Source organism: Styela clava, chromosome 4 (genome assembly GCF_964204865.1).
Source record: "Styela clava chromosome 4, kaStyClav1.hap1.2, whole genome shotgun sequence".
NCBI lineage: Eukaryota > Metazoa > Chordata > Ascidiacea > Stolidobranchia > Styelidae > Styela > Styela clava.
The window spans coordinates 2,200,153-2,213,087 of NC_135253.1; positions in this window are offsets into that span (position 1 = coordinate 2,200,153).

Sequence of the window (12,935 nt, forward strand, 5' to 3'; positions counted from 1 at the left end):
CTTTGCATATTTTGAGCCGTTAATTCTGCATATTCACTTAAGTTGGGGGGACTAATGCATAGAGGGGTAAATGTAGTTTTTGTTCAGCGACTAAGAAATTTCCTTGCGACACACATCTTACTACCAAAATGCTTTGAAAAACGTCCGTCAAGTGTTCCACTGTACCCTACTTGTGGGGCACATTCGGACAGACCCCGGGGCACAATGGGTCAGTCTGCCAAAATTCAACGAAGTATGCCCTTAAAAATTAGCATAATCGTCTAAAGAACAGGGAGACTTCAAATTTGAAGATTTAATATTTTTAAAATCAATGTTCAACTGAAATAGTTCAGATATTATGACAAAAATTTTGCAAATAAATTTGATTATTTCCTTCCTCTAGACTAAATGTGGAAATATTATTGATTCTCGAATATATTCAATATTGGGCCATGGGTAGAAGGAAACCATAATATTACACAGAATAAACGCATCTCTAAGCACTCATTGTATCAAACACTCTCGAATTGTGCCCTGTAGGGCATGTCCCACTGAACCCCGGTCCATTGTTCCCCATAGGAAACAAATATTTTCATACCATCTCACGGCGAAATTCGGAAGGCACATCTACTCGCCAACGTTATGAATATTTTAGAGTGGACTAAAGCTAAAAAATATCAGACGGTGGTTTGTCATGTTGGAAAGGCTAAAGTCGAAAAAAGGAAAAACTGGAACGGTAAAATTTTAGTTTTAACCCCCCAAAACCAGGCGCCGCTCTACCCGTCCGTTGTCCGTTCGCGGGGACGTTGTAACTCAACGAAGGGCGGATTGAAACATCGAACCGCGGACAGGATTGCGGATATAGTATCAGTGTGAAAGCTGATTTTCCGCTGTGCCCCACCTTCCCCAACACAGAACGCCACAATTGCCTTTGACCTAATGCAAAATTACGCCGACGAGTTCTCAATACTACGTCATCAACGGGACATATATACTAAGACCTAAGTTGCTTTCGATTTCGGCAGGGTTGACTTCTAAAAACTCGAATCTTGTCCACTTCATGCCACCAAAAATCTTAAAAAATTATATAAATGGAATCGAATTTTCTACAAATTTAAGATGGATAAAGGACGTGTCAATGTCAGACACGGGCAACTCACAGAGAAAATCATATGCAAAAAATAACAAAATAAAAAATCGTTGCGAGAAGCTGGCAAACTCGGCGATGGATTCTAAACATAAAAAAATGCAACTGAATTATATTTACCGCTCGCATTTTTCTAGCAACCTGAGCGAAACAATTAAAATGGAAAAATTTGATAAAGTATAAGATTAAAATGGAAATACCCAAACTACCGTGTTTTCCCGAAAATAAGACCTAGCCTGAATTTTAAAAATGATTTTAATATAAGCCCTCTCCCCTAGAATAAGACCTAGTCAATAACACGAATATTTTTTTACCTAGCCGATAGCAAGAAACCTCTCCCACACGTTTTAAATGATCAATAATCTATGTTTTGGAGTTGTTTGGAATAAAAACTGTTAATTATAAGTAAATGGATATCGGTTTCCATATTTTGTTTACTTGAAAATTTCGTAATTCTATACTTTATAATTTTGTTTTTGATAAATAAAAATATAAAACATACCCCGAAAATAAGCCCTAGTGGTATTTTTCGGAAGAAAATTGAAATAAGACCAAGGCCTATTTTCGGGGAAACACGATAATAAGTCCCTGCGAAAAAGTGTTGCAATTACTGCAAATTAAAAAGCAAATAAAGCGGTATGAACTAATATGTATATGGCATCTATGTGGGCGCAAGCTCATCGCCGAGCCTGAGTTTGTAGAGGCAAGTGGTGGAGAAAGGAATAAAATACAACGAAACTAATTTTGTGCCACAGAATCCGTGGACTTAATTTATTGAGCGAAGGTATCAAACAACCTAGGGAAACCACTAGTGGAAATTAACCTGGCAAATATGACAAATTGAATCACGAAACACACACGGAAGCTCGCAAACACACCAATACATACCAAGAAGAAAATAATACAGAGAATAATGCAGTGTCGGAAAAGAGGGAGAAATCAGATGAGCCGACACTATCAGAAAGTCCAAACCAGACGCGATGGGAACTCAGGATGGAGTTCTTAATTACCGGAGACCCCCGCAGACGCACACTCAAAATCCAGATCTGCTCCTGCACCAAATCAAGCCGCTCGTTTATGATATTCATCACCGGACGCCAGTGATTCAGGTCATGGAGAAGAGTCTCGTTTGCATAACCACATTTACACAAGTCATCCGTGGTTTCACATATGCCGAAAACCACATGTGAACGGATCGCAGCGGCAGGAGACTTAATCAAGCTTTCAAAACCGACGAAATTTTGAACTGAGCGAGAGAGACAGAAGTGGAGAGAAAGTGGTTTGATGTTTGAGCAACTAAACCGGAAATGACAGAAAACAGTCTTTCCGTGGTCCCATAGCTCGCCCGACCGACTAAACCATCGGGTGTTGGACAAATGGTACAACACCTAAATTATCTTCTTGCCTCTCTCGATCAGGAGAGACTGCTGTCATTGATTATCGTGAACTAGGGCGACTCATAGGACGTAGTTGACCCCATACCACACGGACCTATGCGTCGCCCATCTAAAAAAGTCGACTGTCAGACCCTTAATCACTTCCTGGACCCGGTAAAACTTTGCCACATACTCGCCGAGTCGAGCAACCGAACGGACCATGGGGTCGCCGGAGTTCAAGGTTTGAATGCCAGACGTTTTTTATATAAATGGTAGCGACAAATAATCAATTGATTACTTACCACTGCATCATACACCAGGAGGTCTTTACCTTGGGCATGCACATATTGCAAATGAAACATGTGATGGATATTGTGTATAATTTCATTCGAAGTCGTGGTTAATCTCCGCCAATTTATATATATTCTGGAAAGTATTAATTCCGATTATAAAGATGTTATATATTTCACCCCTGCCACTGGCTAAGCACTGACGAATTTTGTAGGAAAAAAATAAGATTATCTCTAAATTGCAAAATGTTCGACGATGTTCGTTCTATATATACTGAACTGAACATTGCCTTATTAAAACACACCTTCGAGAACTAAAATTGCCTTATCTAAAAACTTCAAATTTATTTTTCTCAGATTATAAATACGTGGATATAATCACAAAACTACTGGAGGAATTTTTTCGTCGATTTGCTGACTTTAGAACTGAGTTGAAGTTGTTTGCGTCACCATTCGATTGTGATGTAGAAGCGGTCGACGCTAGCTTGCAATTTGAACTTCTTGATTTGTAACAAGATTCAGCAGCAAAAAAAAAGAAATTTAACAATGACAACATTATAAATTTCTATTAAAGTTTGAGTGGCAAAAAAAATTCAAACTTACTGTCACATGCCATAAGAACGGCTTGATTGTTTGGATCCACATACCTGCGAGCAAAGGTTTTCAGTCAGGAACCTTAACTAATCAAAAAACGTCGGTCCAGACGGACAGAAAATCACTTGAATGCAGCATTGCGAATACAATGTACCAAATTGGAGCAAAATTTAAAATATTCCCGAGATCCGAGAAAATCACAATTGCACGTATCTATATAATGAACAACTAAACTATGTTGGCATTTCGTTTTTTATTTTTATTTATATAGGCTACATTGGGATGTTTTTTGTGTAACAAAACAAACATAAGTAACCATTTATACGAGGCCGTATGCCAGATGAGCAATTAACTTCATTAGTCGCTATCAGTTGCAAATTCCTTGCTGAAAGTCGTTCTTGTTATTGCTCGGGTAATTTTTGATACCTAACTATTATAATTGTTATTTATATCACATAACAAACTGCGACGCTAGGTATATCTGAAATCAAGCTTGCAGCCTATTTTGGTGCCTATTTTTCAAAATTTTCTTTAAAATCTAATTTAACCCCAGTCGCTAAAATTCACTCAAAAAGATTTCCCACAAAACTACCTTTACCCCCGATTAAGATATGTCAAAGAATAATCGATATCGGCCGTTGTCAGATGTCGGTAGGTTAAAACGGTACTGGCAAAGTACCTGTGGTGCGCAGCTGCTGATCTTTGTTACCGACATGGTAGCGTAGAGCAGGGGTGTCAAACTCGCGGCCCGCGGGCCGCATGCGGCCCCAGAGAACTTCCAATGCGGCCCTCGAACGCTTAACAATTATTGTAATATTTTTTTTCATTTAAATATAGATATATATTACATTTTTCGAAGTGAAATTGATGCCACGTAATGGTAGGAAATGTCGCGAAATGTGGTGGGAAATGTCTGGTCCGAAAAGTCAGTCATTTGCTTGTTCACTGATCTATACATGAAATGATAAACGTAATATTTTTGCTTTACTGAAATTAATCAAACATTCTCAACGATCCAGAGTAACCGATGATCATGTGACCTCATTAATTAGAGTTGCTACTGTAAAATCATTTCAGCCTGATATTAGTAAGCTGGTGGCACACAAGAGATGCCAAACGTCGGGACATGTGTAATAAAAAAAAACACTGAGTTTATTCTTTAGTTAGTATTTTTGTAAATTTTAAGTTTATATATTTAAATTAAGTCATTTTTAGTGTAGGTATTATTCTTTCTTTATCAAAACTTTGTTCAAAAATGATTTGGATAGTTGTACATAAAAATTTATGATTTTTATTTATGATATTTATGATAAATACAGTAAATTGAAGTAATAGTGAAAAGGAAAAATAAATATGTAAATGGCATTTAAAATTCAAAAAAATAACAAAACTTTATTCGGCTGTTTAATTGCATCACAATATATGTCACAAACTAGACCTGTCTAAAAATATACTCCAAGTATACATTATTAAATATTTACCAGAAAATGTTTGCGGCCCTCCGAACAATTCCAAAAATGCAATGCGGCCCACGAGAACCCACGAGTTTGACACCCCTGGCGTAGAGCATAGGTTCTCAAAGTGATCCGTGCGGAGCCCTAGGGCTCCGTGAAAGAAACCTAGGGGTTCCACAAACTAATCGATTACTGATCGGCTAATTTTGTAACTGTCTAAAGAAGCAATAACAACATTAATGAAATTTGACAACTGTGGCGTCAAAATATGGCAACATTGCGACAATTCAATTATATATATATAACATTATCTATAAGCAGCAGCGCAGCCAGGACTTTTAAATAGAGAGCCGGTTTAAAATTTGGAATCGAAAATTACCGGGTAACATTCTTCGCGATTAGGCCACTCGTTGAAAAAAGACTTTTTAAGCGGATAACGAGCTTTCTGTTGCATAAAATATGCAATCCGTGGCCGATGCGAACACTTATATTGTCTTGTCAGATTTATTAAAAGGTGTTCATTGTTACTCGCCTTTGAGTTGAGATTACTGTTACGATAAATAAAATATTATTATTCTAAAATGACATTAAACAAGTGCTAAACTGATAACTTAGATTGAAATCATATTTTCGCGATATTTTGATTCGTTGGATTTGTGTTGTTTTTTCAGCCCTCAAGATTATTTTTAAGCAAAATATCGCCATTCCGAAAATCCCAGGGTCGGCGTAAAAATCTCAATGAGTACAATTTATAATTGAGCAGTTCATGACCGATGCATTGTTCATTGGTTTAATTGTGTTAAATGTAATTGTGGTTGAGTCGACTTACGACTATATAAAAATCATTACTTATCAAAACTGCCTGGAGTTTGCTAGAACAAAACTTATGTCCGTTCCGTTTTAGTTTTAATATTTTATATTGCCGCTTTTCAATCAAGAAATTTGTGTTGCGGACCCACCTCTTTATTAATTATTTTTATCATCTCGTCGTCGATAATTACAATATACTAACTTGTTTATCACACAAAAAAGTAATAATTAATTATCGTCGTGTTCGTGGAACAAAATATTCGTGGAAAGCCCTTAATATCAAGGCGGATTATGTTTTTATATGCCCTAAGCAAGTCAGATTATATATATATATAAATGATATTAATGAAACTGGTGTTTTCTATGTTATTGTCTTATATAAAAGACTTTCAGTATTCATTCTTCCATTACTAAATTCGGGGCAGAATTACGACTATTTTTCATGATTTTTGTGCCAAAACAGTTGCTGCTGTGGTTTCTATTTTCAGTGCTTTCCTGTTCCAGTGTTTTTCTATAATATTTTTTTTTTCATTCTATCTCAAATTTTCCCTCAGCTGATTTTTATTGCGCTACCTACCCAGCCAGTTCGGAATGTTTCCGTACTCTGTGGGAACATGTTTCTATATTATTATTTTTTTCATTCCATCTCAATTTTCCCTCAGCTGATTTTTATTGCGCCCTACCCAGCCAGTTCTGAATGTTTTTTTTTTCATTCCATCTCAATTTTCTTCCCTCAGCTGATTTTTATTGCGCTACCTACCCAGCCAGTTCTGAATGTTTCCGTACTCTGTGGGAACGTTTTTCTATATTATTATTTTTTTCATTCCATCTCAATTTTCCCTCAGCTGATTTTTATTGCGCCCTACCCAGCCAGTTCTGAATGTTTTTTTTTCATTCCATCTCAATTTTCTTCCCTCAGCTGATTTTTATTGCGCCCTACCCAGCCAGTTCTGAATGTTTTTTTTTTTCATTCCATCTCAATTTTCTTCCCTCAGCTGATTTTTATTGCGCCCTACCCAGCCAGTTCTGAATGTTTTTTTTTCATTCCATCTCAATTTTCTTCCCTCAGCTGATTTTTATTGCGCCCTACCCAGCCAGTTCTGAATGTTTTTTTTTCATTCCATCTCAATTTTCTTCCCTCAGCTGATTTTTATTGCGCTACCTACCCAGCCAGTTCTGAATGTTTCCGTACTCTGTGGGAACGTTTTTCTATATTATTATTTTTTTCATTCCATCTCAATTTTCCCTCAGCTGATTTTTATTGCGCCCTACCCAGCCAGTTCTGAATGTTTTTTTTTTCATTCCATCTCAATTTTCTTTCCTCAGCTGATTTTTATTGCGCTACCTACCCAGCCAGTTCTGAATGTTTCCGTACTCTGTGGGAACGTTTTTCTATATTATTATTTTTTTCATTCCATCTCAATTTTCCCTCAGCTGATTTTTATTGCGCCCTACCCAGCCAGTTCGGAATGTTTTTTTTCATTCCATCTCAATTTTCTTCCCTCAGCTGATTTTTATTGCGCCCTACCCAGCCAGTTCTGAATGTTTTTTTTTTTCATTCCATCTCAATTTTCTTCCCTCAGCTGATTTTTATTGCGCCCTACCCAGCCAGTTCTGAATGTTTTTTTTTTCATTCCATCTCAATTTTCTTCCCTCAGCTGATTTTTATTGCGCCCTACCCAGCCAGTTCTGAATGTTTTTTTTTTCATTCCATCTCAATTTTCTTCCCTCAGCTGATTTTTATTGCGCCCTACCCAGCCAGTTCTGAATGTTTTTTTTTCATCCCATCTCAATTTTCTTCCCTCAGCTGATTTCACTGCGCTACCTACCCAGCCAGTTCTGAATGTTTCTCTGTGAGAACGTTTTTCTATATTATTATTTTTTTCATTCCATCTCAATTTTCCCTCAGCTGATTTTTATTGCGCCCTACCCAGCCAGTTCTGAATGTTTTTTTTTTCATTCCATCTCAATTTTCTTCCCTCAGCTGATTTTTATTGCGCCCTCCTACCCAGCCAGTTCTGAATGTTTCCGTACTCTGTGGGATTTCCAGTGTTCTTCTATATTATTTTTTTCATTCCGTCTCAATTTTTCCCTCAGCTGATTTTTATCGCGCCCCTACCTTTCTATTCTATATCTACCTGGCTTTCTATTCGTAATTTTTGTCGCACTTTTTTGCCTTGCGGTGATTTTTCATATTTAGAGGGTCTTTTTCGATACGTCGTGTCCGGGGAATGTGATTTTTTTCACTTTTCGCCTCTTTTTTTTTCTCTCCATCGCTGCTTGCCCGCTGCTCTTTAACCTCGATGATCTCGCCCTGATCGCTAGGCCATCCCGCTGATGGTTGGGGTTACTTACTTTCGACTATTTTTTCTTTTTCATCTCTGCACTCTCTCTCCTTGGCTGCTGCTCTCTCGCCTGAGCATTTTCCTTTTTGCTCATTCGCTATATTGAGCGAATTATATTATACTCTCATTATTATTTTATTATACTCTCACCCCCATGATTATATTATTATATGATTATAATATACTCTCATTATTATATTATCATCTCTTCTCACCCCCATGATGGCTCGGTTGCTCGCTGCTCTTTATCGATGATCTCGCCCTGATCGCTAGGCCATCCCCGCTGATGGTTGGTTTCCTTTCGACTATTTTTTCCTTTTCATCTCTGCACTCTCTCTCCTTGGCTGCTGCTCTCGCCTGAGCCTTTTCCTCTTTAACTGCTTGCTCATTCTATTGAGCCTTGATGATGAGACTTGCACTCACCCTTCCTATCCTTCTCATCTCCGCTCTCTCTCTCTCTGACCCTTTTTCTCCCCTCAATTGCTCTCTATATCTTTCGCCGCGATGACTCTTGTCTGCATTTTTACTCCACCCTTATCGCTTGGCCATTCCGCTGATCGATTTTCGCTGACTCCCATGCTGGCTACTATTTATTTCCTTTCATCTCTGCTCTTCTTAACCTCGATGATCTCGCCCCGATCGTTGGGGTTGGATTCCTTTCGACTATTTTTTCCTTTTCATCTCTGCACTCTCTCTCCTTGGCTGCTGCTCTCGCCTGAGCCTTTTCCGCTTTAACTGCTTGCTCATTCTATTGAGCCTTGATGATGACTTCCACTCTCTCACCCCCATGATGGCTAATCGCCTACAGAACTGATGGCGCACAACCTGAACCCTAACCTGGTACACACACTATGTTGTTGTGCGCCATCTTGGTGCACATATTTCGGGAGCTCCTAAATTACATTGATTCGAAGCATGTGTATTCATACCTCAACTGAAAGCGTTCATCTGGGACTATCGTGTGCGCTGCTTCAACTGTTGAATGCGTGAATATCCCGTTTTAAAACTGTTGTTCATTTTAGTTTAGTTTTTAGGGAAAATGCTAAGATAATTCAAACTAGTGAATGTGCAAACCAAATTTCTGACTGTCAGTGGAGGAATACTTATTTAATCTTTCTGTCTCTTGTGGTAACTATCCGTCGTATCTCTGGTTAACTTTTCTCTGAATTTATAAAACATCTCAGATCAAAATTGGCGATGCGTTATGCCTTTTCACAGATTGAAACGATATCAAAAACGATGCATGATATTATTTTTGGCCATCTGAAGTACCGACAACGTACATCCTAGGGTTGGATTATCCGGATAACGGTTATCCGGATAACCGAGAGGTATTTTGCTATCTGATATCCGGATTTTATTGTGACGGTTAACCGGATAATAGAGCAGTATAAATAATGCATATGCGCATTAGTGATTTCTATATTTTTGTTGAGTGGCGACTGAAATCTTCCAGAGCATGCAATACCAACTTTTATTCACACTACTTTGCCTATATTTTAGCTATCCGTGGAATGCTGCAGTGAACTTCACTATTACATGCCGCTCGATTTTTTTTTTGTTACGCCGCGTAGTTCAAAATAAATATATAAAATATACTTATATAATAAATACTTTGCTATACGATTTGTGAAGATATCACTCGCTGATAATACGGCCTACTTTTTCAGTTGATAATAATTTTTCTATTGCGCAAAATATTCAATTTGTGGCCGATTCGAGCATTTTAAAATGTCTTTCAATAATAACTGTGTTTAATTAACGTATCTCGCGATTGCGTCGACTTACGTTAAAATAAAAGCACTCCTATACTGCTGCACGAATAAATCCAGTTTTAATTCGTATTTTTGCGATCATGCAAATTTATCAAATTTGAGCTATTATTGCAATGAGTATAATTTATTTAGTAGAATAAATGCAGATATTAATATATCAACATATTCGGGAGAAAAGTCGGGTGCGGTCTCGTCGGTATATAACGCCGAAAATTGTTTTATTTCGACCAGTACTGAAATCGCCGTAGTATGTTATCTATCGTCGTATCTATCTATCGGTAAAAGAGTAAATCTGAAACACACATTTTTGACTGAAAATAAAGCAGTGAATACTAACGCATTACCACGACTCTTGATTCATGAGCCAGTAATTTTGTATAATCGCTATTCTAGGCGCTGTTGAAGCGCCAAAATTTCGTATAATCGTATTTACTGAATTTGCAACAAGGGTAACTTTTCACGGGCTGTAACTATACTTATCAAATCAAAATTGGCATAATGCCGATGTTAATTCTCCAAATATTCACGCGACGATGAAGAAAACAATCGGCGATGCTAACAAAATTAGCCTGTAAAATTCGAGTGAACTTTTCGAATAATATAAAAAAAAAGGGCTGTTATTACATTCGTGGTTTTTATGAAACTTCCCCAAAATAATTTGTTTGCAGGATGGTCTATAACATTTCAGCAAAGTCTAATTTGACAGACTTTGTATCGTGTCTTGTTTTTCATTTACTCACCTAGGGTGATAAATGAAGTTGTTCAAAAACGAGTACAGTATTGTTTTGGCTCTATTAATTTAGTTTAAAAGGTATTCAAATCATTAAAAGGTTGCCTAATTAGTACAAACATGAGAATACTTACAGTGACACGTTAAAAAGGTGAATTTTTCAAATTAGAAAAAATTCTGACTAGTTCGTTTTTGGACACGTAGTGGTCTAGTGGACATAACGATCGTTTAAAAATTTTGTTGTTATTGTTATTTGTCTCCATCATTTTTAAAAAAAATCGCTTTTCTCTTCGAATACTGGACCAATTGCTTTGAAATTTTCAGTGGTTGAAGATAAAATTTTTCCCCAGAATGCTATTACTTTTATTCATTTTAAATATTTCTGTTAGCTCTGTGAGATTTGTTTTTGTTTGCTATGACGTCATTAAACGTTCTGCGGGCATCGGACGCCATTTTGTGTCCTACTGTACTGCTTCGCTCGGTGTGAATATATTTGTAGACTGTGACTGTACGGTAAACCGTACTGTACTGCGAACAGACGTGTCCATATATTTGGGCGTAGCCCAATTTGTTTTCAATATCATCATTTTGCTTTGTCAATAAAAATTCGTGGATTTTGTCCCTATTGTATTTTATTTTTTTCTGGGTACTTCTCACCGAAATAAAATGTTCGAAATGCATGATTTTGTGTGTTCATGATTTCATTCATATGTATGCTATTACAGTATATATGTACAAAGTTCGTCAATATTTCGTCGTGCAAGAAATCACAAAATATTACAGAACACAAAATACTATACTAAAAACTGTGTGGTGGTTTTCGGTCAGTACATGTAAAGCTCAGTACATTTATAATTCATATTACATATAAATGAAACATTACCTATATATATGCATATTTTTTTAAAACACAATCCATGATTTTAACTAAATATGAAATGTACTGAGCTTTAGAGGTGTGAAAGTACAAAACGTAGTCGTAAATTAGAGTAGATTATGGATAAAAATGACGTGGACTCGAAATCGCATACGAGTTCAATAAATGCATGAAACCGAATCTCGGCACCGCCTTGACTTTTACAGAGATACCTACCTTTGAAATTCCGTGAAATCGCCGCCCAAACTATCTATCATGTCCTCTTCGGCATATATATATGGGAACAACAAAGTATATGTTGGGGCAATATATATGAGTTTTCGGTTCGCACAGAAATTATTCAGTATAAAGGTGATTATTACCCGAGATGACAGTAAACGGTGGAAAAAATCGTAACCGGTAACCATCTAAAATATGTTAACCGATTAACCATTCTAATATTACTATACCCAATTACGTTCAAAACGAACTTTATTGCGGTTTAAGCTGAATAGAAAAATCGTGTTTCACCTACCTATGATCAGGCTAGTCTAATTATAAATTTTCAGCTGCAACTTCTTTCTGATATGATGGCCCACGAGCAAACGTTAAACACGGGGATTTTTTTGAATACGATGAACACAACACATATATGTACCCAGAATTCGGAGTATATATAACTCACATTCTTCTAATTTATTTCCATTCTCCCATTCGCTCGATATACCCGACCAGGACGTCAGTTTCTTTTATCACCCGTGAAATACGACTTTACGGAACTCTGTGATGTAACAAACAGACAGTCTGAAAATAATACCATACTACAGCTCCAGCTATGCTTTAGAGTCGGGGTCGGGAACCTTTTTGCCCAGGAGAGCCATGAAAGGTAAATATTTTCAATTGCATTTTCCTGCGAGCAATACAGCGTTTTTTTTTCTCAATCACGTCTTAAATTTTTCCTCAGACGTCAACACATGTCCCAATATACATTTAATGTGGCTTCTGATGCTCCATGCTGTCGCTAAGGGCGTTGAACAACTGCTCGCGTGCAACACATGTTGAAATCCACGATCCTCATCGCCTTCCTTTCTATTCGGCATCTCCGTAGTTCTTCAAATAATCTGAATATTATAAGCAAACAGTACAAACGGACGGGAGGCTTTTCTTTATTGCTCAGCAACTTCATCGCTTCGTGATGTCACAAAATATGTTTCAGAATCCCCTAGTTTTGTCACAATGTCTGTCAGGCACTTGTCCTACCATAACATAGCCAGGCGCTAATGGCGTGTTCTCAAACGTATTGACAAATGTTCTATCAAATTTTTCAACTATAGTTCGAAATGTGGTAACAATAGTAAGCTTAGCCTTGGAATATCAGATTATTCTGGGAAAGATATGCCGTCATCAAAAGAGAATTGCCCCCTACCCCAATGTAAACGATTGTTTTTAACGAATTTGTTCACCTTATTTATTGTTCATCCAATAATAACAGTGGTACTACGGGTGTCGCTGCTCGATAACCAGTTTTGGTTCCCCGCGACTTCCCTTCCCCAGTAAAAATGTTTTTTTTTTCATTCCA